Consider the following 27,480-nt stretch of genomic DNA (forward strand, 5'->3'; position numbering starts at 1 on the left):
ATTGGAAAAAGAGGTCCAAAAAGCCAATGAGGAGAAGAAGGCTTTAGAAAGCAGAATCAGCCTAATGGAAAAGGAGGTTCAAAAGATCATTGAAGAAAATAGTTCTTTAAAAATGAGAGTGGAGTTCAGGGAAGCTAATCACTACATGACAAACCAAGAAGTTGCAAAACAAAACCAAAGGAATGAAAAAATAGAAGATAATGTGAAATATCTCACTGGAAAAACAACTGACCTGGAAAATAGATACAAGAGAGAAAATTTAAAAATTATGGAACTACCTGAAAGTCATGATCAAAAAAAGAGCCTAGACATTATCTTTCATGAAATTATCAAGGAGAAATTATCAAGGAACCAGAGGGCAAAATATGTATTGAAAGAATCCACTGATCACCTCCTGAAAGAGACACAAAAAGAGAACTCCTAGGAATATTGTGGCCAAATTTCAGAGTTCCCAGGTCAAGAATTAAATATTGTAAGCAGCTAGAAAGAAACAATTCGAGTATTGTGGAAATCAAATCAGGATGACACAGGATCTGACAGTTTCTATATTAAGGGATTGAAAGGCTTGGAATAGGATATTCCAGAAGTCAAAGGAACTGGAATTAAAACCAAAGATCACCTACCCAAGAAAACTGAGTATAATGTTTCAGGGGAAAAAAATGGTCATTCAATGATACAGTAGACTTTCAAGCAGTTTTGATGAAAAGACCAGAACTGAAGAGAAAATTTGACTTTCAAATGCAAGAATCAAGAGAAGCATGAAAAGGTAAACAGAATAGAGAAATCATAAAGGACTTTCTAAAGCTGAACTTTTTACTTTCCTGCATGGAAAGATAATATGTGTAACTCTTGAGACTTTTCTCAGTATTTGGGTAGGTGGAGGGATTATACACACACACATACATATATAGACAGAGAGCACAGGTTGAGTCAAATCAGAAGGAATGATATCTATAAAAAATAAAATTAAGGGGAGAAAGAGGAATATACAGGGAGGAGAAAGAGAGAAATGGAATGGAGCAAACTATCACTCCTAAAAGAGATAAGACAAATATTTATCAATGGAGGAGAAAAGGGAGGAGGGGAGAGGGGAAAAGTGAAGCCTAATCTCTTCACATATGGCTTAAAGAGGGAATAACATGCTCACTCAATTTGGTATGAAAATCTAGCATACACTACAGGAAAGCAGGGGAGAAGGGGACAAGTGGGGTGAGGGGGAATGATATAAGGGAAGACAAATGGGAGAAGGGAGCAATTAGAAGTAAACACTTTGGGGAAGAGACAAGGTCAAATGAGAGAATAGAATAAATGGGGGACAGGGTAGGATGGAGGAAAATATAGTTAGTCTTACACAACCTGGCTATTATGGAAGTCTTGTGCAAAACAATGCATATATAGCCTGTATTGAATTGCTTGCCTTCTCAGTGGGGATGGGTGAGGAGGGAGGAAGGGAAAGAAGTTGGAATTCAAAGTATTAGAATCAAATGTTGAGAATTATTATTGCATATAACCGAGAAATAAGAAATATGATGGAGTATAGAAATCTATCTTGCCCTTCAAGAAAAGAGAGAAGATGGAGATAAGGGAAGGATGGGGTGTGATAGAAGGTAGGGCATATTGAGGGAAGGGGTAATCAGAATGCAGGGTGTTATGGAGTGTAGGAGGGGAGAGATGGGAAGAAAAATTGGAACTTAAAATTTTGTGGAAATGAATGTCAAAATCTAAAAATAAATAAATAAAACTATAAAAAATTAAAAGAAAATAAAAAGAAAACAAATTGTCAAAAATTAGAATGGGATAAGCAGAAGCAAGGCTCTATGAGACATCAAGAATCCGTCAAACAGAATCTAAAGAATAAAAAAAAATATAAGAAAATGTAAAATATCTCATTGGAAGAACAACTTCCCTGGAAAATGGACCCAGGAGAAAAAATCTACAAATTACTGGTGTACCAGAAAGCCATGAAGAAAAAAAGAGTTTAGAAAACATCTTCCAAGAAATTTTCAAGGAAAACTGATCAGAGATCCTAGATCCAGAGGGCAAAATAGTCACCAAAGGAATCCACTGTTCACCTCCTTAAAGGGATTCCAAACTGAAAACATTAAGGAATATCATTGCCAAATTCCAGAACTATCAAGTGAAGGAGAAAATATTTCAGGCATCCAGAAAGAAATGATTCAAATATTGAGGAGCTACAACCAGGATAACCTAGGAACTTGCAGGTTCCATATTAAAAGATCAGAGGGATTGGAATGTGATATTCCTTAAGGCAAAGGGGCTGGAACTACAACCAAGGACCAATTTCCCAGCATAATTGAGCATAAGATTTCAGCCAAAAAGATGGACATTCAATGAAATAAGGGATGTCCAGACCTTCCTGAAGAAAAGGCCAGAGCTCAATAGAAAATTCACTCTTCAAACACAAGTCTCAAGAGAGGCATAAAAAGCTAAAAAGGGAAAAAAATTACTGAACATGGGCAAACTATTTATATTCCTACAAGGGAAAATGATAGTTGTTAATCTTGAGAATACTATATTTATTATGATATATAAAAGGGATATGCATAGATAGAGGGATTAGGTAAAAATTAAATGTTGTGATGATAAAAATATGATTTAAGAGTGTGAAGGGATTGTAACAGGAGATGTGAAAAGGAGGAGGCAGCAAAAGGTAAATGACACCACAGGAAAAGGCACAAAAATATAGTACAGAAGAGGGAAAGAGAGGAGGGAAATGAGCACTGAGATTTACTCTCATCTCATTTAGTTCAAGGATGGAATAACAAATTCAGTTAAGTATAGAAATGTAACTAGCTCTATAGGCGGTAGGAGAAGAAAAGGGAAACAAAAGAGAGGAGAAGGAAGGAAAGAAGGGAAGGGAAGGAGGGGAAAACGTCGTAAAGGAGAAGGGGAGGAAAAGGGAAGAGGATGAAAGAAGGGAGGGAAGACTGAGGGAGGTGGTGATCCAAAATAAAACTTTATTGGGGAGGGGAGGGAGAAGGGAGAATGAAAATCATAAGCAAGGGGAAAGGGGATGCAGGGAAAGACACAAATAGGAATCATAACTCTGAATGTGAATGGGATGAACTCTCCTATAAAACAGAGATGGATAGCAGAATGAATTAAAAACCATTATCCAGCAATATGTTGCTTACAAGAAAAACATTTGAAAAGGGGAGATACACATAGGGTAAAGGTAAAAGGTCGGAACAGAATGTATTGGGCTTCAGCTGATGTAAAAAAAGCAGGAATAGTAATCCTAATCTCAGACAAAGCAAAAGCAGAAACAGATCTAATCAAAAGAGATAAGGAAGGAAACTATATCCTGTTAAAAGGCACAATAGACAACAAAGCAATTTCATTACTGTACATATATGTTCCAAGTGGTATAGCATCCAAATTCTTAGAGGAGAAGTTAAGAGAGTTACAGGAAGAAATAGACAGCAAAGCTATATTAGTGAGAGACCTCAAACTCCCTCTCTCTGAACTTGATAAATATGACCTCAAAATAAACAAGAAAGAAGTTAAGAAAGTAAATAATACTCTGGACAAGGAAGATATGATAGATCTCTGGAGAAAATTGAATGGGGAAAGAAAGGAATATAATTTTTCTTCAGTGGTATATGGCACATATACAAAAACTGACCACGTACTAGGGCATAAAATCCTCACAATTCAGCGCAGAAAGGCACTTAGTCAGATCATAATGCAAGAAAAATTACATGTAATAAAAGGCCATGGAAAAATAAATCAAAAATTAATTGGAAACTAAATAATGTAATCCTAAAGAATGAGTGGGTTAAACAGTAAATCACAGAAACAATCAACAACTTCAATCAAGAGAATGACAATAAGGAGAAAACATACCAAATCTTATGGGATACTGCAAAATCAGTTCTTAAGGGAAGTTTTATGTCTTTGAATACCTGCATGAATAAAATAGAGGAAGAGGAGATCAATGAATTGAGCATGCAGCTGAAAAAGCTAGAAAAAGACAAATTGAAAATCTCCAAGTAAATACCGAATTAGAAATACTGAAAGTCAGGGAGAGATTAATCAAATTGAAATTAAGAAAACTATTGAATTAATAAATAAAACTAAGAGTTGGTTCTATGAAAAAATCAATAAAATTGATAAACTTTTGGTCAATTTGATTAAAAAAAAAAAAGAAGAAAGCCAAATTACCAATATCAAGAATGAACAGGGCAAACTCTCCTCCAATGAGGAGGAAACCAAATAATAATTAGAATTTATTTTTTCAATTGTATGTCCATAAATTTGACAGTCTTACTGAAATGGATATTTATTTACAAAAATATATATTTCCCAGCTTAACCGAAGAGTAATTTAAATGCTTAAATAACCCCTTCTCAGAAAAAGAAGTTGAACAAGCCATCAATGAACTCCCTAGGAAAAAATCTCCAGTGCCAGTTGGATTCACAAATGAATTCCAACAAACATTTAAAGAACAGTTCATTCCAATACTATAAAGACTATCTGGGGAAATAGGTGAAGAAGGAGTCCTACCAAATTCTTTTTATGATATAAATATGGTTCTGATACATAAACCAGGAAAATCCAAAACAGAAAAATAAATTATAGACCAACTTCTCTAATGAATATAGAGGTAAAAATTTTAAATAAGATTTTAGCCAAAAGAATGTAGCAAATTATCATGAGAATAATACATTATGATCAGGTAGGATTTATACCAGGAAGGCAGGGCTGGTTCATTAGGAAAACTATCAGCATTATAGATAATATCAACAACAAAACTAACAGAAACCATATGATTATCTCAATAGATGTAGAAAAAGCCTTTGACAAAATACAACCACCATTCCCATTGAAAAAACTGGAGAACATAGGAATAAATGAAGCACTCCATGAAATAATAAGCAGTATCTACCTAAAACAGTCAGCAAGCATTATATGTAATGGAGATAAGCTAGATGCATTTCCAATAATATCAGGGATGAAAAAAAGGATGTCCATTATCATCACTATTATTCAATACGGCACTAGAAACGTTAGCTGAAGCAATAAAAGAAAAAGAATTTGAAGGAATTCGAATAAGTAAAGAAGAAACTAAGTCATAACTCTTTGCAGATGATACGATGATATACTTAGAGAATCCCAGAGAATCAAGTAAAACGCTATTTGAAATAATAAACAACTTTGGCAAAGTTGCACGTTACAAAGTAAACCTAGATAAGTCATCTGAATTTCTGTATATTACTAACAAAACCCAACATCAAGAGATAGAAAAAGAAATTCCATTTAAAGCCATAGTAGACACTATAAAATATCTGGGAGTCTACCTGCCACAGCAAACCCAAGGACTAAATGAACAAAATTACAAAACACTTCACACAAATAAAGTCATATAAGTAAGTGGAAAAACATCAGTTGCTTGTGGGTACGTTGAGCCAATATAAGAAAAATGACAATTCTACCTAAATTAATTTACTTATTCAACGCCGTAACAATCAAATTACCAGATAATTATTTTCTAGAGCTAGAAAAAATAATATCAAAATTCATCTGAAAGAATGAAAGGTCCAGAATACCAAGGGAACTAATGAAAAGAAATGCTAGGGAAGGCTGCATAACCCTACCAGATCTCAAATTGTATTATAAGGCAGCAGTCATCAAAGTCACTTGGTACTGGCTAAGAACCAGAGAGTTAGATGAGAGGAATAAATTATGTATTCAAGACACAGTAGTCAATGAATATAGCAATCTACTGTTTGATAAACCCAAGGACCCCAACTTCTGAGATGAGAACTCACTGTTTGACAAAAATTGCTGGGAAAACTGGATAACAGTGTGGCAGAAACTGGGCATAGACCAATGCCTGATGCTGTATACAAGAAGAAAGTCTACATGAATACATGTTCTAGGTATAAACACTGATACTATAAACAAATTAGGGGAGCAAAGAATATTGTATTTGTCAGATCATGGAGAATGGAGAAATTTTTGAACTAGAGATAGAGAACATTATGAAGTTCAAAAAGGATCATTTTGATTATGTTAAACTGAAAAGTTTTTGCACAAACAAACCCAATGCAACCAAGATTAGGAGGGAAGCAGAAAACTGGGAAAGAATTTTTGTAACTGGGTCTATGAGAAAAGCCTCATTTCTAAAATACATAGAGAACTGAGTCAAATGTACAAGAATATAAGTCATTCCCCAATTGATAAATGGTCAATGGATGTGAACAGGGAGTTTTGAGAGGAAGAAATTAAAGCTATCTTTAGTCATATTAAAACATTCTCTAAATCATTATGGATTAGAGAGATGCTAATCAAAACAACTCTGAAGTACCACATCACACCTATCAGATTGGCTAACATGACAATAGAGAAAAATGATCAATGTTGGAGAAGATATGGGAAAGTTGGAGCTTTAATATATTTTTGGTGGAGCTCTGAGCTCCACCTTTCTGGGGAGCAATTTGGAACTATGCCCAAAGGGCTACAAAAATGTGCATACCCTTTGACCCAGGAATATCACTTCTAGGACTGTATCCCAAAGAGATCATAAAAATGAGAAAGGGTCCCACATGTACAAAAATATTTATACCGGCTTTCTTTGTGGTGGCCAAGAACTGGAAATCAAAGGGATGCCCATCAACTGGAGAATTATTAAACAAGTTGTGACATATGAATGTAATGGAATACAATTGTGTTACAAGAAATGATGTACGGGAAGACTTCAGAGAGGCTTGGAAGGACTTACAAAAACTGATGCAGAGTGAAAGGAGCAGAACCAGAATTTGGTACACAGCAACAAACACAATGTGCAAGGAATTTTCTGGTAGACTTAACCCTTTACAGCAATGCAAGGACCTAAAAAATTCCCACTGGACTCTGGAGGCAAAATGCCTTCCCATTCAGGGAGGAACTATGGAACTGGACTTCAGAATGAAGCAGACCATTATCTCTTGTGTTATGTTTTGTTTTCATGGTTTTTCCCATTCATTTTAAATCTTCTATGCAACATGACAAAGGTGAAAATGCATTTAATAAGAATGTATGTGTAGAATCTATATAAAGGAGCAAGGGGGGAGGGAGAGGGAAGGATGGGGAAGGGTGGGGGGAAAATCTAAGATATATGGAAGTGATTGTAGAAAATTGAAAACAAATTAATTAATTAATAAAATGGCTGAATTAAAAAAATAACTGCATATGAAACTGCAAATCTCTTATTTTCTACTTGCATTTCCTTTTACACATATATACATATATATAAAATAGAATTATCATCTAACTTTCTTTTAACTCCTCTTTTATCCCCCCACCCTAAAGATAGCTACCATAAGACATAAATACACATACACTCACACACACACATATATGTATACATGGGTAAATTCATTCTATACACACTTCTATTTATAGGTTCTTTTTCTGGATACAAATAGCATCTTTCTTCATCGGACCTTTGTAATTAATTTGAGTATTTATAATAATCAAAATGCCTTAGTAATTCAAATTATTGCTTTATTTTTTTAATTTATTTATTTAACTTTTAACATTCATCTTCACAAAATTTTGGGTTCCAAATTTTCTCCCCATTTGTTCCCTCCCCCCACCCCAAAACACCGAGCATTCTGATTGCCTCTATCACCAGTCTGCCCTCTCTTCCATCATCCCTCCCTTCCCTTGTCCCCATCTTCTCTTTTGTATTTAGGGCCAGATAACTTTTTACACCCCATTATCTGTATTTCTTATTTCCTAGTAGCAAGAACACTACTCGACAGTTGTTCCTAAAACTTTGAGTTCCAACTTCTCTTCATCCCTCCCTCCCCACCCATTCCCTTTGGAAGGCAAGCAATTCAATATAGGCCATATCTGTGTAATTTTGCAAATGACTTCCATGATAGTCGTGTTGTGGAAGACTAACTATATTTCCCTCCATCCTATCCTGCCCCCCATTGCTTTTATTCTCTCTTTTGATCTTGTCCCTCCCCTGGAGTGTTGACTTCAAATTGCTCCCTCCTCCCATTCCCCTCCCTTCCATCATCCTCCCCACCCTGCTTATCCCCTTCTCCCCCACTTTCCTGTATTGTAAGATAGGTTTTCATACCAAAATGAGTGTGCATTTTATTCCTTCCTTCAGTTGAATGTGATGAGAGTAAACTTCATGTTTTTCTCTCACCTCCCTTCTTTTTCCCTCCACTAAAAAGTCTTTTGCCTGCCTCTTTTATGAGAGATAATTTGCCCCATTCCATTTCTCCCTTTCTCCTCCCAATATGTTTCTCTCTCACTGCTTAATTTCATTTTTTTAAGATATGATCCCATCCTATTCCATTCACTCTGTGCTGTGTGTGTGTGTGTGTGTGTGTGTGTGTGTGTGTGTGTGTGTAATCCCACCAACTACCCAGATACTGAAAAAAGTTTCAAGAGTTACAAATATTGTCTTTCCATGTAGGAATGTAAACAGTTCAACTTTTATAAGTCCCTTATGACTTCTCTTTGCTGTTTACCTTTTCATGCTTCTCTTCACTCTTGTGTTTGAAAGTCAAATTTTCTTTTCAACTCTGGTCTTTTCATCAAGAATGCCTGAAAGTCCTCAATTTCATTGAAAGACCATTTTTTCCCCGGAAGTATTATACTCAGTTTTTCTGGGTAGGTGATTCTTGGTTTTAGTCCTAGTTCCTTTGACTTCTGGAATATCCTATTCCACGCCCTTTGATCCCTTAATGTAGAAGCTGCTAGATCTTGTGTTATCCTGACTGTATTTCCACAATACTTGAATTGTTTCTTTCTAGCTGCTTGCAATATTTTCTCCTTGACCTGGGAACTCTGGAATTTGGCCACAATGTTCCTAGGAGTTTCTCTTTTTGGATCTCTTTCAGGTGGTAATCTGTGGATTCCTTGAATACTTATTTTGCCCTCTGGTTCTAGAATCTCAGGGCAGTTTTCCTTGATAATTTCATGAAAGATGATGTCTAGGCTATTTTTTTGATCATGGCTTTCAGGTAGTCCCATAATTTTTAAATTGTCTCTCCTGGACCTATACACCAGGTCAGTTGTTTTTCCAATGAAATATTTCACATTATCTTCCATTTTTTCATTCTTTTGGTTTTGTTTTGTGATTTCTTGGTTTCTCATAAAGTCATTAGCCTTCATCTGTTCCATTCTAATTTTGAAAGAACTATTTTCTTCAGTGAGCTTTTGAATCTCCTTTTCCATTTGGCTAATTCTGCTTTTGAAAGCATTCTTCTGCTCATTGTCTTTTTGAACCTCTTTTCCCAATTGAGTTAGCCTGTTTTTCAAGGTGTTATTTTCTTCAGCATTTTTTTGGGTCTCCTTTAGCAGGGTGCTGACCTGCTGTTCATGCTTTGACTGCATGTCTCTCATTCTCTTCCCAGTATTTCCTCCGCCTCTCTAACTTGATTTTCAAAATCCTTTTTGAGCTCTTCCATGGCCTGAGCCCATTAAATATTAATTATGGATGTTTGGGATACAGAAGTCTTGACATTTATGTCTTTCCCTTATGGTAAGCATTGTTCTTCTTCATCAGAAAGAATGGGAGGAGATATCTGTTCACCAAGAAAGTAGTCTTCTATGGTCTTATTTTTTTTTCTCTTTTCTGGGCATTTTTCCAGCCAGTGACTTGACTTCTGAGTGTCCTCTCCACACCCACCTCACCTCCAGATCTGCCCAGCCAGTGCTTGGGGTCTGAGATTCAAATGCTGCTTCCCAGCCTCAGGACTTTGGGCGGGGGCAGGGCTGCTATTCAGTGCCAGATTAAGTTCAGGTGCTCAGGTGGGGGCAGGGCCACCACAAGGGGCTCAGTTCCTTCAGGGGGTTTATGTGGAGACCTTCAACAATGGATCTGAGCTCCTGCCTGCTTTGGGAGCCCTTGTCCTCTGCTGCCTCTGCTGCTGCCTCCCAAGAGGGCCTGAGTTATGGGAACACCCTGCTCCTCTCTCAGCAAGCTAAAGAGACCCTCTCACTGACCTTTGTCACCTGTGGGTGGAGGGACCTGTGCTGCTGCTGGAGATTCTGTCCCTGAAGCCTGCTGGGATGTGCTTCTCTTGGTGCGGGGTGGCCAAGGCAGGGCTGGGCTCTGCTCTGGGTCCAGTGTGCGACGGACCTTTTGTGTCAGTTTTTCAGGTCTCTCTGGAACAGAAATCTCCTCCACTCCATTGTTCTGTGGATTCTGCTGCTCCAGAATTTGTTGGGAGTTCTTCTTTACAGGTATTTTATGGGCTGTGGGTTCGGAGCTAGCATATGTGTATCTTTCTACTCCGCCATCTTGGATCCTCCTCCAAATTGTTGCTTTAGAAAAAACAATATTGCTATACTATATACAACATTCTCTTGGTTCTGCTCATTTTGTTCTTCATTATTTGAACAAATCTGTCCATGTTCTTCTACAATCAAAGACCTCATGATTTCTATAACACGGTAGTATTATATCACAATCACATACCACAACTTGTTGAATCATTCTTTAAGTGACAGGCATCCCTGAAACTTCAAATTCTTTGCCACCATAAAGAAAGTTACCATAAATGTTTTATAACATATATATCCTTTTCCTTCTTCCCCAATCATCTTTGGAAATATACCTAGTAGTGGTATATAATAATTTGGGTCAAATTTTAAAGCTTTTATTTTGTGTATGAGGTCATTCATAAGTTTGAATCAATGAAAGAAAAAGTGTTCCTTAAATATCTACTCCATGCCAGGAACTGTAGTGTGTATTAAGGACATAAGTAACAAAAATTTGGTAGTTCTTTCTCTCATGGACATTGTTGTTGTTTGCCCTTTGTTCTTGAAGAGGACCATGAAATCAGGTAGGTAGTTCAATGACTTAAAATTGAATTAAATATAAGTAATGGAGTCACCAACTTCATTCATTTTCTCTTCTAGAGCTATTTGGATTCAGTGGCAAGATATAGACCAGGATGACTGGAGATGTTCCTGGATACTGTAGGAAACCATGACCTTTTTAAGCTAAAGTCTTTACAAGTTCTCACTTTGTCCAAAGCAATGCCCATTCAGTGATTAGGGCTAGGTAAGAAATGAGCCAAAGCATGACCTCTTTTACCTAACCAAAAGGAAAAAAATCAATCTGTGAGGGGAAGATCCTGGAGGTTTCTGGCCAAAAGAGAAACAATTTCTGTTTATGTTCATTCTGAGCCATCAGGACCCAAATAATGACTATGAAGTGGGACTGGGACCTATTGCTGGCCAATCAATGAGAGCCAGAGTGAACTGGGTTTAAGGAATGGTCTTTAAGGAGGAAATCAACACAGCAAACCCCAGGTTATTTTGTTAGGTTTCAGTCATCAAAATTTACATTCCTTTGGGCAGGTAAGAATATGATATCCTATGTGGAAGGAGGGAAAGGAAGGAGATAGAGGAGGAGGAGTGGGGGAAGGACAGAGCTACATTAGCTAAGTGGAACTAGCCAGGTGGGTCCCCAGTGGGAAATTCAGACTATCTACTGGTTATTGTTTGTCCTTCATCCTAGAAAAAGACCATGACATCAGGAAGGTGAAGCTATAACTTGCAAGTAAATTAGATGTAAGTGAGAGAGGGTTGTACCAAGTAACCAGCCTCACTTTTTCCTCTGAAGTCATCTGGGTCCAGTGAATAGATATAGATCAGGATGACTGGAGATGACCCTCTCAAGGAAATTACATTCTAATAGGAAGAGAGAATATTATTCTAATAGGGAAGTAGTGGCCAGAAAAGAGAGCTTTACTTTTTGACCTGGAGAGTCCCAGGGGTGATGAGGGTAGCCACAGGCAGCCAATTGCCTCACTTTTTCTAGAAATAATAGTAATATTGGTTCAATTATTGTTTCTAGCATGAGAATTTTTAAAAAATTGTATCTGTGTTGTTTGTAGAAAAACAAATAGCAAGGTTCCTTGACGCCTGGATGGAATATAAAGCATGGCCTGGGCATAGATAAATGTAGCATTTTAGATGAATTTGTCCTACCTACCAATTAGCACAACTGAACCCTAGATCATAGGTATACAATTCAATAGATTAATGCCATTGGGGGAAAGGGTCTGGAGGACAGTCTACAGTGGTCCACTCAGGATATGTACTCTTCCCATGGGAACAAATGGGTCAGCGGCAAGTCAATTGACTGGGTAGGACTTGATGTATAATCTGAGGTACATATATATAGTGGGTTAGGTAAATGTAATCAATGTGTATAGCACATTTATGTTGAATATACATATATATATATATATATATACATATATATATATATATATATATATATATATAATATAGACAATAATTTTATTGTTTCAGTGTACCTCTATGATTTAGGGTTTCTTTCTATCTTTGTTTTTGGGCACATTGGCATTCATATCTATGCTGAGTTTGTTGATAAATCAAGGACTAGTATGATGAAAAGAGCACAACTTTTAGAATCAAAAGACCTGGATTCAGATCCTGACTTTGTCATTTTTTACCCGTGAAATATGAAGTTAATCATTTAATCTATCTAGGCTTGAGTTTCCTTATCCTTAAAATAAAAGAAGCTATTGGATTAGAAAGAAGTTTTTAACTAGGGATCTATGAACTTGAGGTAGAAAAAAACACATATTTTGATGATCATATTCCAATATCATTTGCAATTCTATGTATTTTATGTTATTCATCTAAAAACATTATTCAGAGAAGGAAAGGGTCTGTCTATAAGCTTTGTTAGGCTGCCTAAGGATAACCTGATTTAAAAAAATTAAGAATTCCTGGATTTGATGGATGGTCTCTTTAGTGTTGTGGTTTGGGGTACTGGGAACCCTGATATACAAGGGCATAGGGAGAGTCTGCCTGGAATGAATTCAATCACTCAAGCTTTCTTTTAATCAAAGTAGTGAGGTTTATTGCAACGTCAGTATGACTGGGCAGATTCCTAGCAAATCTTTGAATTTGATGAGGATGAGACTAATACTTATATACAAAAAAGGGGGAAAGGGTCAGCAAAAAGCTCTTGATAAGATTAAGGAGTGGTAAGTAGCCTTGGGTGGACCAGGGGACAGACAATGAAAGGAGTTAAGTGTTCAGAGAGCCACTGTGAAAGGACTGTTAAAAATATTATTGAGTATCCAGTTGAGCTGGGATGGGTCAGATGCCTTGGTCAAAATGCCAGTGTGGGAAAGTTCAGGGACTGGGTTGTTTTCAAAGACATGGTCTTTTTCTTTTAGGGGTTTAGTTTCCATCACCTCATCATAAAGTCCCTCTCAACCTTATACTCATAGGCCTATTGCCCTGTGGTTCTGAATCATAACTTTAAAATTCAATTCAAATAAACAGAAATTTATTATACATCTAGTCACTAAGCATTGTTCTATGTTCTGGAGACACAACAAATGAAAACAGTCCTTGTCTTCAAGTTTATATTCTACTGAGTGGAGATAAAATATATACAGGTTAAGTAGATGCAAATATATATGTATATATATATATATATATATATATATATATATATATATATATATATATATATATATATATATATATAGGGAGAGCTAGAGAGGGATGGAGAGGGATAAGGAGAGAAAAAAAGGGAGGGGTGAGGGAGGGGAACAAGAAAAGGAGAAAGAGGAGAAAAAGAGGGAGATTATAAAACAATACAAGTGGAGGAAAACACTAGTAAGAATAGGGGGAGATGACAGAAAAGGCTTCCAACAGCATATAGCACCTAGGTTTGAAGTAAGCCACAGACTCTGAGGCAGAGTTGAGGAGGGAGAGAATTCTAGGCATGAGAATGCCTGTACACAAATAGGAAGGCTGTCCAGAAAACAAGTTGGTCAATTTAACTGGAACTTAAATACTATGGCAGGGTCAGTGAGGTAAAATATGACCAGCATGCAAAAGATAGTTAGGGACTAAATGGTGAAAAGTTTTATAAGTCAGCCAGAAGAATTTATCTAGCATTACTCCTATCATAAAATACAATCTGCTTTACAATAGTCTACTTATTGACACAGTTTTGAGGGAAATATTTTGCTAAATGGGAGCTGCCTATATTATTATTATTAAAAGTATCTTTTTTTCCCTAAATAGCTTTATATGTTGACAAAAAACAAAACAAAAATATTCCTTTAAAACATGATTTTCTGATAGATTGCTCAGTGAGTTCCTACCAGTGCTATCTATTTGTAAAAGTCATTAGTGTACAACAATGCAATATCATCACATTCTATGAAAACTGAACATACATGAATAAAATTTAATGTTGAAATTTAATAAAACTTACAAAGAAGTTAGACACCTGTTTAATGATGTACATTATAATGCTGCACAGTAATTATGTAATTCATATAAATGAATACAACTAAATAAAGAAAAACAATACTTTTAACACAGCCAAATTGTTTTCAGTGTTTTTCTCTTATGCTCATTAGGTTCCAGTATCTGCAAATATCGCTAATGTCATTCAGTCAGTCAATAGGTATTTCTTCTGCTATAACACACCCTGTACTCTCTATCTATATATGTATATATGTGTGTGTATGTATACACAATCTCTCCATCTATCCAAATACTGAAAAAAGATTCAAGAGTTAAAAATCTTTTCTTTCCATGTAGTAATGTAAACAGTTCAGCTTTAGAGAGTCATTTATATTTTTCTTTCCTGTTTACCTTTTCATGCTTCTCTTGATTCTTATCTTGGGAAGTTAAATTTTTCTATACAGATCTGGTCTTTTCCTCAATAGGAATGATTGAAAGTCTTCTATATCATTGAATGACCATTTATTCTCTTGAAGTATTATACTCAGATTAGTTGGGTAGGTGATTCTTGGTTTCATTCCCAGTTCCTTTGACCTCTGAAATATCCCATTCCAAGCCCTTCAATCTCTTAATATTAAAGCTGCCAGATCCTGTGTTATCCTGATTGTATTTCCACAGTACTCAAATTGTTTCTTTCTAGCTGCTTGCAGTATTTTCTCCTTGATCTGGGAACTCTGAAATTTGGCCACGATATTCCTAGGAGTTTCTCTGATCAGGTCTCTTTCAGGAGGTGATTGGTGAGTTCTTTCAATATTTATTTTGCCCTCTGATTCTATAACATCAGGGCAGTTTTCCTTGATAATTTCATGGAAGATAATGTCTAGGCTCTTTTTTTGATCATGGCTTTCAGGTAGTCCCATAATTTTTAAATTATTTCTCCTGGATCTATTTTCCAGGTCAGTTGTTTTTCCAGTGAGATATTTCACATTATCTTCTATTTTTTCAAATATTTGGTTTTGTTTACTAACTGCTTGGTTTAACTCAAAGTCATTCATTTCCCTGAACTCAATTCTCTCTTTCAGTGAATTATTTTGTTCAGTGAGCTTTTGAACCTTCTCCTCCATTTGGCTAATTCTGCTTTTTAAAACCTCCTTCTCCTCATTGACTTTTTGGGCCTCTTTTTCTAATTGTTAGCCTCCTTTTAAAGCTGTTATTTTCCTCAGCATTTTTTTGGTTTTCCTTTAGTAAACTGCTAACTTGTTTTTTGAGGTCTCCTATTGCCTGAGGCCAATTTAAGTTCCCTTTGGAGGCCCTGGAGGCAGAGGCCTTGACTTTCTCTGACAGTATGCCTTGTTCTTCCTCATCTGAAAGGATGAGGGGAGATACCTGTTCCCCAAGAAAGTAACCTTCTATGGTCTTATGTTTTCCCTTTCTTGGGCATTTTCCCAGTCAGTTATTTGACTTCTGAGTTTCTTCTTCACAACCACGTCACCTCCAGTTCCACCAAGCCAGCACTGGGGGCTGGATTCAAATGAGCTGTTCCAAAGCCTCAAGGGTTTTAGGTGGGGGCAGGCCTTCTATTCAGTGTGAGATTAAGATCAGCTGCTCAGGTCGGGGCAGGGCCATAGCACAGGGCTCAGTTCCCTCAGGGGATTTGCAATGAAACTTTCAACAATGGATGCCAGCTACTGCCTGCTTTGGGAGCCCCATCCACTGCTGCCTCTACTGCCGCCTCCTGAGGAGGCCTGAGTTATGGGGACACCCCGCTCCTCTCTCAGCAAGCTAAAGAGACCCTCTCACTGACCTTTGGTGCCTGTGGGTTGAGGGAATCTGTGCTGCTGCTGGAGATTCTGTCCCTGAAGCCTGCTTGGATCTGCTCCTTTCAGTGTCGCATGGCCAAGGCAGGGCTGGGCGTCAATAGACATTTCTTAAGTGCCTACTATGTATCAGGCACTGTGCTAACTGCTAGGGATACAAATACTAAAAAGAAAGAAAGTTCCTATACTTAAGGAGCTTACAGTCTAATGGGAGAAAGAAAACACAGAAAAGGAAATTAAAAATGTGGGGACAAGAGTGAGGGAAGTTAAGAAAGTACTATGCCTAGGAACATGATGGAAAAATTGAAGACTGCAGCCTAATGAGAAATGAAGAGATGGTTGGCCTGAGTTGCTTCCTTAAATGGAGATTTTGGGGAGGAGTTCCATAATAGTACTATACCTAGGTCAAAACACACACACACACACACACACACACACACACACACACACCTGGCTCCTCAATAAGCAAGAATATGTTAGGCTTTATAGCTTCGGGTTTACATGCTCTGTGCTTCCCTTTTCCAATACATCCTCCTTGTGCCACCAAAGTGATTTTCTTAAAGCTTAGGTCTGACCTTGTCACTCTGTTTAATCAATAAACTCCATGGCTCCCTATTGCCTCCATTCAAATACCATTCAAATCCTCTGTTTAGCATTTAAAAGCCATTCCTACCTGCCTGAAAACTAGATATGTTACTTCCTTTCATTGATTTTATAGGCCAATCAAGGCAATCTTCTTGTTATTTCTCATACAAAACAGCATGTCTCATCTCTGGGTCTCATAAATGACTTTCTCCCATTCCCAACCCTTTACCCCAAGCCAGAAGACCAACCATTTTGAATCCTGAACTTTTATCAAAACTCACTTCAAATTCCACCTGCTAAATGAAACTTTCCCCATCCCAGCTGCTGGTGCTATCTCCTCTACAAATTACCTTGCATTTACTGTTTACATACTTTGAAGAATAATATCATTTAAATAACAGTTTCAAATTGACAAAGTGTTTTACATGTGTTATCTCATTTGATCCTCACAACAGTCCAGGGCTGTTATTATCCTCATTTTATAAATGAGGAAACTGAAGTTAGGAGAAGTTAAATGACTCATCCAGGGTTATCCATCTGGTAAGTATATGAAGTAGGATTCAACTGAAGCCTGCCTGAGATTGAGTCCAATGCTGTATCAACTGTGGCCCCTAGCTGCCTCCAGCATTTTCAAGGACTTATATAGAAATCATAACAGTTAACATTTATATAATGTTTGAAGATTATCCAGCACTTTATCTTAATTGTCTTATCTGATATGCATATGTCAAGAGAACGTAAGCTTCTAAGGAAAGTGATTGTTCCTTTTCTTTTTTTTTTTTTGCCTTTTTATTCACAACCCCTAAGGGACATCTACAAGTCACAGGGTATAAAGCACGGCACTTGGAATCAGGAAGACTCATCTTCATGAGTTCAAATCTGGCCTCAGATACTTACTGTGTGACCCTGGGCAAGTCTTTGCCTCAGTTCCTCATCTGTAAAAAAAATAAACAAATAAAGTTTAAAAAATTACAGATGAGCTAGAGAAGGAAATGGCAAAGTATTCCAGTATCTTTGCCAAGAAAGCTCCAAACAGGGTCACAAAGAGTCTGACCAGACTGAAACAACTGAACAAGCAATGCACAACCCCTAACACAATGTCTGGCATAGGGTAGGGACTTAATTGATTGATTAATTGATTGATCAATTTTTCCTCACCTCCCTCTTCCTTTATTTGTACAATCTTTAATGAGCAAATCTAAATGACTCTTCCTTTCTCCCCAGTAACTCCTTTCATACACTCACCTGACAAGATTGATTATGAATGAATACTAGAGGAAAACAGCAAATCTCTGGAACACAAGGGTCCAAAGAGTTTGCCCAAGGGAGAATAGTATAATTAACCTATTGTGAAAGAAGAGAAGGGAGAGGGGAGTGACACTAAAGATAATTGTAAGGGATTAAGCAAGAGAAAGCATGCTCAGAGAGGACTCTGGAACCTTGGAATTTGGAAGGGGGGCAGACAGAGGAGAAGAGTTAACATAGGGGACAAAGGGCACCAGCTTGGAAGGAGGGACTATGTTCAGCAATCACCACTCATGGCATCACAGATCTAGCACTGCAGGAAATGTAGATGTCATCTGGCCAATACCCCTCATTTTATAGATGAGGAAATTGAAGCCCACAAAAATTAAGTGATTTACTCAAAATAACAAAGGTAGTAAGGAGTCAGAGTCAAGAAATCAAACTCAGATAATGGGTCTATAGCTCTGTATGAGCTTTGGACATATCAAATATAGCTCTTCTGCATTAAGAAACTAGAGCTCATAGACATCTATCAACATAAGCAAAGCCAGTTTGGATGCTGAGATTCTTTTGTATTAAATTGTGAGTGCCTAATTGGAGATAGTCTTAATAGTCTACATTTATACAGTAATTTAAGTTTATAAAGAGCTTCTCCCTTTCCTCATTTGATATATGTCACAATGATCTTGTGAGATAGCACAACAACAAACATTCTTTAAGCATAATCTTTGTGAAAGACATTGTACTACACCCTGGAGAGGGAATACACAGATAAAAAAAGGTCTGCCTCAAAGACTACATTCTACTGGGGACACAACAAACATACACGAGGAAAAGACAATGTGAGAGACTCAGATAGAGACAGAGGGAAACCTAACAACCAGACAGATCAAGAAGCCTCTTGTAGAAGGTGAGACCTGAGCAAAGCCTTAAAGACATTGTAATTCTCAGAGGCAAAAAAAGAGGAGGAAGTACATTTATGAAAGGTAGCTAGATTGTAGAGTGGATAGAGAACTAGACTTGGAGCCAGGAAAGCCTGAGTTTAAAGCCTTCTTCAGGTATTTATTAGCTGGGCAAACTACTTAACCTCTCTCAGCCTCAATTTTCTTGTTTGTAAAATACAGCTAATTGTAACTGCCCCATATAGCAATGCTGTGGGGATCAAATAAGATTATATATGCAAATCACTTTGCAAACCTTAAAATACTATATAAAGTTTAGATACGGAAAGCAGGAAGGGATATGCAAAGGCATGCAGATTGGAGATGGATTAATCAGTTTGGGAAAAATCAAGAGCCTTGTCTGACTGGTATATAGCATACGTGAAGTCCTCATAAAATTAAACTGAAACAATAAACTAAGACCACATGATGGTGGACTTTGCTTTCTCTTCTAAGTTTCTCTGTTTTAGTTGAGGTTGCAAGCATCCTTCTAGTAACAGGGGTTTGCAACTTCAAAGTCAGTCTAGATTCTTCACTCTCTCTCACCTCTCCTAGCCAATCAACATTGAATGCATTTCTAGGTTATTTTTTCAGACAAATGTATGTCATTGTTTCTTAATGTGAGCTCAGTATGTAACCTGGAAATGAACTCAAAAATCCTAAAAATGTTATTTTGTCAGGATTGGCACATCTGAGCTCATTCAAGCAGTGTCTGATCAAACTGGTAATGAAGTACATGGGCATTCTGAAACCATCACCTCTGCAGTGGGCTTTCCCAAATGCCTTTTTCTTTTTTGGTGAATAAGCACTGATGTCTTTTAGCTTATGGAATAAGTATTACATGTCTTAAACATAAAAATGAAAGTTTTCTTATAAGGCTTTTCCTTTTGAAGTTAGATATTGAATATAAACAATTGCTACTAGGAAATGAGAGTAATAAAAAGTCTACATCTGGATGCTTCTCTCTCCCCCCACTTAGTCCCTTCCTTAACCTCTCTTTTATCTGGAATTCATCTTCTAAAGCTTTGTTATTCAGAACTACTGACCCATCATTGGGACTTCTCTGCTTTGGAGCCTACTGAATTCAGCCTATTCAATTTGCTCTATGCCATTGTTATACATTGCCCACCTCTGATATGACAGAAACTAGGGTGCCTATTTGAGTCTGGCAGGACAGTGCACCATGCACCATATTTCTTTGTACATAGGCTTAATGCACTGTTGGCAGCTTTATCTGTTTTAGTTTCCTGGCAGTGTTTGGTCTTCCTGTCCTTGGCTCCATTCCTTCATTCCTGAACTCTCAGGAAATTTCATTTAGAGAGCTTTTAAACGGACACATTTTTAGACCAAATGGATGGATATACTCACAAAAGCACTCCCCACTCCATTACCCAATCCAAGAAATTTAGCCTTTACTGTAGTTAATAACTGCAGGAGCACAAATATATTTTTGATCCTGAGAAACATAATTATTTTTAGCTTTCATTGCCTTTCAGCAACAACAACAACAAATCTTCATGGGGTGCTCTTAGGAATTTGTAGGTACTTCACCATGAAATATTGAACACATACCTCCTTGGTTTTTTCCTGAGATACCACAAAATGTAGCAAATTGAAGAAACTCTCCAGGTGGCAGACATCTACACCACTGAAAACTGTTATTTCTTGAATTCAGGTTTTAGATCATTAAAGTGAAAATGCAGAACCAGTCCTGAAGAAACAGATGCTTCATAATGTGAAGCCAGGTGCTCTACTAGCCATGGTTCACCTGAGGATTTCCTTTTGCAAATTAGGTGCTGGACAGCAGTTTGCACATGCAGTGAAAATGCAAGGGGACACCGACTACTGTGGTTAATTCAATATAACAGAACCATCAGGCTGAATAGAAACAGACTTAACTAGAGTCATTTGCATTAATAGGATCAAAGTCTCCTAATGTCTGCTCCATTTATGTGTGTGGGTGTGTGGGTGTGTGTGTGTTTAGACACGCATGTTGTTTCCCTTAATAGAACATATGGTCCTTGAGGGCAAGGGTTACTTGTGTTTGCGCGTTTCTGTTTCTCCAAAGCCTAACATGGTGGCTGGTGTATAGTAAGAGTTTAATACCTCCTATGTGATAGCTTGATTCATTGTAATTGAAATCCTACTATATGTTGCTTCTGTGTAGTTATTGTAATTTCTAATAGGAAAATGTTCTTATTCCCTGACTTTCAAGTTAGTCAGACATCTGGAAATTCTATTTGCCTATAAATTTGAAGCCATACTAATTTTGCTTAGGATGTTCTAAAATTCTATGACTTAATTCAGCTACCTTCTTTTGGAGATGAGAAAACTGAGACCAGAAAGCTTAAGTAACATGATGAAGAATGCACAAGTATTTAAATGACAGAATCAGCAATACAAGTCAAATTAATTGACCCTAGGTCTGGTACTATTTCCACTATTCCACATTTGTCCAGGACAAGGGTGAAATGAAATACCAGGCCCTATCAAAACAATTCCAAGATTAAATTAGCCACATTTTTAATCGTATCGTTCCATTTTTAAGTATTTCCAAAAGTATTTTTCATTACAGTGAACCTAATAAAATATACCTGTATCAAGTCAGATCTAGAAATGATATACTAAGACTTAATAAATACCCCATAAATTATTACTTTAGGGTCTAATTTTTAAAAGTGATCAAGTCCTCCAGACTCCAAATTAATCTTAGATCAAAAACTTTAGCTATAGAACTGTACTAGAACTGAAGTCTAAGAGAGTCTTGCTGTACTTCCAAAAGTAGGGTGAGAATCATCTTCTGAGATCACTAGAGCAACTTGTTCCCTATGTAGAGGTGATACAGGGACCCAGGACCTATTGCAGTCAGCAACTGTATCCTAGTTATCTAACTACAATAACATAGAAGCTAAGAGTATGAGGAAATCACCTTGATAATAACCATTATCAGAATAGCATTTACAAAAACTAATGTTCTGTTACTGGCAGAAAAAGATGCTACACTTTATGCAGACTGAATAATGAAAACCAGTGATACTAAAAAGAAAAATATGTGTGAATGTGTATACTTATCTCTACATACTGCATATATTCACACATACATGCACACATATATGTACCTGTGTACACATATTGTACACATGTGTATGTGTGTTCCCATATGTGCACATATATAACATATCTATACAAAAAAGAAAATGCATATGTGAATATATATTACATGATATATTTATAATATAATGAATTATAAACATGTAGTACATTATAGCAATATAGCAGCACGTGATCCATTATTACATTACATATGTAATACACACATGTGCATACAAAACTCTTATGATCTTTCCGATCTTTGCATTTCCTTACCCTCCACATTTCATTTCACCTTTTCAGAAATACAAACTAGCATATTAAATGCTGAACAAACACATGAACAATACAAGGCAAAAATCTCTTCTGACATTTGAGATCGCCAAGAGAAGCCTCTGAATAGTGTACTGTATTTAGTGTATCATGCTGCATATTTAGACAGATTAATTCTCCACTGCAGTGCACAGTTTACATTAAGTGAACATATTCCTATGTAATTGTATGAAAGCAGATTGACAAATAACTGATTTTTTTAAACCTTCTGAATAGGACAGGCTGTCATAGCTAATTGCTACTGCTCAAGAACCAGTACTGAGTAAAACTCAGTGGGGAGAACTTCAATTACTCTTGTCCATTCACTTTGTGACATGGCATTCAAGGCTCTGCACAGTCAGCAACTTGCTGCAATTCATCCTTGTCTCACATATTTCCTCCCCACTCTCTATGTTTTAACCAAAGTTGACTATTTGTCATCATTCTCACAGAGTAAAATAGTCTAGATAGTCTCCAGGAGACTATATATGGTCCTATGCTTATTAAAATAATTATCAAATGTTTTGATGAAGCAATTCATGACATCCTTATCACATTGGCAGATAGCATTAAACTGGTTAGAATAGTTAATATATTATGTGAAATAGTCACGAAATCAAAATGATTGTGATTGGCTAGAACCATAGTGTAACTGCATAAAATGAAATGTAACGGATAAATATAAAGTATGGATTTAAACATAAATATAAAGTTGGATTTAAAAAAATGGTTTCCCAAGATAATGGGAGGTGTGGTAATTCACTTAAAAATTACCTGGGCAGTTTAATGAACTACGGGATCAACATAAATAAGTAGTTCATGGCGACCCCTAATAACAAATGAGGTCTTAAGTTTTGTCAAGATAAAGTGTTCAAAAGTCGGGAGGTAGTAGTGTACTATGATATTATATACTCTGTGGCATCAGTTCCAAGTGCCACATTTCAAGGACTTTGCTAAGTCAGAGAATGTTCAAAAGTGAATGATCAGGATGGTGAGAGGAGTAAAGAACACATCAAATGAGGACCAGGAGAAGAACATAAGTATGCTGAATCTAAAGGAGAGAAAACTAAGGAAAGAAAGAAAATATGACAGCTAGCTTTAAGTGTTTGAGGTCCTATTATATGACCAAAAGATTAGACTTCTGCTTGGCCCCAAAGAGTAGAACTAGAGGCAATGGATAGAAGTTGCAGAAAAGGAGTTTTGAGGATAATTTAATAAAAACAACAAAATTTTTCTAAGACTTACAATTACACTAGCGTGGAATGTTTTGCCTTCAAATATAATGAGTTCCTTCTTCATTGAGACATTCAAGTGGGGTCTGGAATATCCCCTTTGAGGGGAAGACAGTGATATAGAAGAGACTCCATTTCAGGACCAGGTTACATAGGCAACTTCTGAAGTCACTTCTAAGTGAGATATTATGTACCTGAGCTAACAAAAAATTTACAATTAAAGCATCCATGAACTTATTAGGTTACCTATATCATTTCTCATCCTCCTGGAGACTTTCCCAGAAAGCATGGGTTCCCCTCATGTATATTCAGGGCATTGGTCTTGTTCATGTACCATTCTGGTTTCCTCCAAAGCTTAGTCATGTCATCTTTCAAAGCTGGTGCTGCAATAAGAAGCATTTTCAATGTCAGTGCTATTTATAGTCAGTGCCCCCTAGATTATTAATCACCTATCCATTTCAAGAACCCAGTCACCAGCTTTAGCTCCTGAAGGATCTCCTTGAGGACTTTCAATGTTATTTATAACTTGATGATTGGAAAGCTCCTCAAAAGACCAGAAATATATTGTGACTCCAGCTATAAGACCTCTTATTGTCATATTCTTGAGGATGGGTATATGAAAAATGTTTATCATACAATCATGCTTCTATTCACAAATAATGAAAAAATATTTAAAGAATTAGAAATAGAAAACAATGTACATTGCAGGAGCCTTTAATTTTGGTGAATGTCTCAGAATATTTAAGCTATTTTAAAACTTCAGAAGCCATCAGATTTGCTTTACAGATGAAGAAACTGAGGATCTGTAAATCCAATAATTTAGAGGTACAGTAAAACTTGATTCAGTAAAGGCATTTGAATAACTGTTCTCAAGATACTTTTGTGGACAAAAGAAAACAAGAAGTAGGATTAGAATGCTGCTAAGTAAAACTTATTTGAAAATTATTGAATGAATCTGTAGTGTGAATAACTTGGAAAGATATTTCTTTGATTTAATATGTCACTGAGACTCTTTACTAATATTTTATCTAATTTTTTCACCAATATTTCTTAGCCATATTTGTGAATACTTTGCTTTCTCTGTCTTATCTCTTTTTGGTTTAGATGAGAAGATAATGTTTGCATCTTAGAAGAAATCTGGTAAGATCTTTCTTTTTCCACTTTTGCAAATAGTTCATATAATATTGGTATTATTTTTTCTTTGAATGTTTTATAGAATTCATTTGTAAATCCATTTGATCCTGTCGACTTTTTCTTTCACATCTCATCTATAGTTCATAGTTTCTTCTGAGACTGGGTTATTTAAATTCTTACTTTTTGTGATATTTATCTATTTCATTTAAGTTGTCATATTTATTGGCATATAATTAAATATTTTCCAATAATTCTCTTTATTCATTTTTCATTTCCTGTGATTTTTTTTACATTTTTGATCTCAGAAAATTGGTTTCTCTTACAAGAGTAGTTTATGGTTTAACTATTTTTAAAAATCATGACCTAGCTTTATTATCAATTAGTCAAGTAAATGAACTGATAGAATAAATTTTGAAAGAATAAATTACGTAAATCAATAAAATAAATCAAATTATACATATCAAAAATGCAAAAGGATATCTCACAATTATGGAAGATTAAAAAAAGGAAATCAGTAGAAAACATTGTGCTGAATTACACATTAACAAAGCTGATAACAAAAGAAATGAATGAATACTTCAAAAATATAAAACACCAAGACTACCAAAGAAGAAATAAACTATTTAAATAAAGCAATATTCAATAAAGGAAATCAATAAGCTATGAATGAACTTCTAAAGAAAAAAAGTCCAGGACAAGATCAATTTACAAGTTAATTCTCTCAAACATTCCAAGAAAAATTTATTTAAATTCTACAAAAATTCTACAAAAATTAAATTCCACAAAAATATTTAAATTCTACAAAAATAAGAAAAGAAAGTACTCTTCTTTTGCTATAATATCCATATAGTCTTGATACCTAAAACAGAGAGAGACAAAGCAGACAGAAAACTATAGACCCATATCCCTAATGAATACTGACACAAAAATTTTTAATAAAATATTAGTTTGCTACTTTAACTTATTAGTATATATTAGCAGTATGAAAAAATAGAGTTTATGTAACCAATATTGGATTGGTTCAAATAAGGAATGTTATAGACAAATAAAAAATCATGGTAGTAATATAAATTGCAAAAACCTACCCTTACGTATATACACACATACATATACATATGCATGTATATATACATTCTACACATACACATGTGTGTATATTAAAAAAAAGCTTTTGAAGAAATTCAGTTCTCATTTCTAATAATATTTCTGTAAACCAAAGTAATGTAACAATATTTTTAAATATGATAGATAATACAGATTCAATAAAATAACAAAGATCATATTTTATTTAAAAATAAAAAGCAAGGTTAGAAGACTTTTGAGTAAGGTCTAGGATAAAGCAAAGATGCTTATTATCACTACTATCATTTAATGTAGTGCTGGATGCAATATATATATTAATAGCAAAAGAAAGAGAAATTAAGAGAATATGCATAAACAAAGATAAAGCAAAGTTAAGACTTTTTGCAGAATATATGATGATTCACTAGGAAACCCTAGGATCAATCAAAAATTAATTGAAATTAAAATATGTTAAATGAATCTACACTTATCAACAAGTGTAGATTTCCAATAGGAAGCTCTAGAAAACTAGAAGACAACACACAGAAACAAACAAGCAGAACAGAATACTGTTTGATAAGCCTAAAAACCAAAGTTATTGGGGGAAATACTCAGTATTTGACAAAATCTTCTAGGAAAATTGGACAACAGTCTAATGAAATTAGGATTAGACCAATACTTCTTACTGTTAATCCCTAGAGGCTCCAAATGTAGGTATGACCTGTCCTTTTTTTAAGGTTACATCTTAAATGAATGGAAGGAGCATGAAGAAATTACATTTTTGCCTTCATGGACAAGCAAAGAGTTAGTAACCAAAGAAACTAAAGAAAGGATTACAGAAGATATAGTAGAAATTTTTGATTATATAAAATTTAAAATGTTTTATAAAAGTGAATCTAGTTTAGTTAAAATTAGAAGGAAAACAGGTAAATGAGGAGGGGGAGTCTTTACCATGAGTTCCTGTGATAAAGGTCACATTTCCAAGATATATGAGGGGCTAATTCAAATTTATAAGACTAAGAGTCATTCCTCAGTGGATCAAAAGCTATGAACAGGCAGTACTCAAAGAAAGAAATACAAATTATGAACATTCATATAAAAAGGGCTAATAATCACTAATAATTAGAAAAATGTAACAAAGGTAATTTTTTGGTTCCATCTCACATCTATCAGACTGACAAAGATAGAAACAAAGAAAGATGACAAATATTGAAGTGGCTTCAGGAAAATGGGCCCACTGATACACTGTTGGTGCTGCTATGGATTCTTCAAACCATTCTGGAAAGCAATTTGAACTGTTCTTCAAATGTCATTACACTAGGTATATTCTAGTAGTGATACAACTTTTAGGTCTTTACTCCAAAGAAATCAAAGGACTGATATGTGCAAAAATATTTATAGTAGCCCTTTTCCTATAGCTCTAAATTAGATACTAGGAACTGTCTTTCAATTTGGAAATGGCTAAAAAAATGTTTTAAAGGGCTATTTGGAAGTGTAAGAAATGATGAAGTAGAGTTTCAGAGGAAAATGAGAAGACTTCTACGAACTGATGCAGAGCAAAACAAGAAGAGTTAGAACAATTTATACAGTCACTACATTATAGAAACAAAGCCTTTTGTAAGACTTTAGGACTCTAATCAATGCAATGCTAAACCAGAACACCAGAAGAAAGAAGGCCAAATACATTCCTCATTTCCTTCTAATCACATGAACTTTTCTTGCACGGTTAATGTAGGAAACTATTTTGCTGTACTACACGTGTTCATACTGAGAGGCTCATGTTACAGTTTTTGTCAGTTGTCCAATTGAGCAGGAAGCTGTGGAAGCACAGATTAT

This window comes from Notamacropus eugenii, chromosome 2, assembly GCF_028372415.1.
Source record: "Notamacropus eugenii isolate mMacEug1 chromosome 2, mMacEug1.pri_v2, whole genome shotgun sequence".
In the NCBI taxonomy this organism is placed as follows: Eukaryota; Metazoa; Chordata; class Mammalia; order Diprotodontia; family Macropodidae; genus Notamacropus; species Notamacropus eugenii.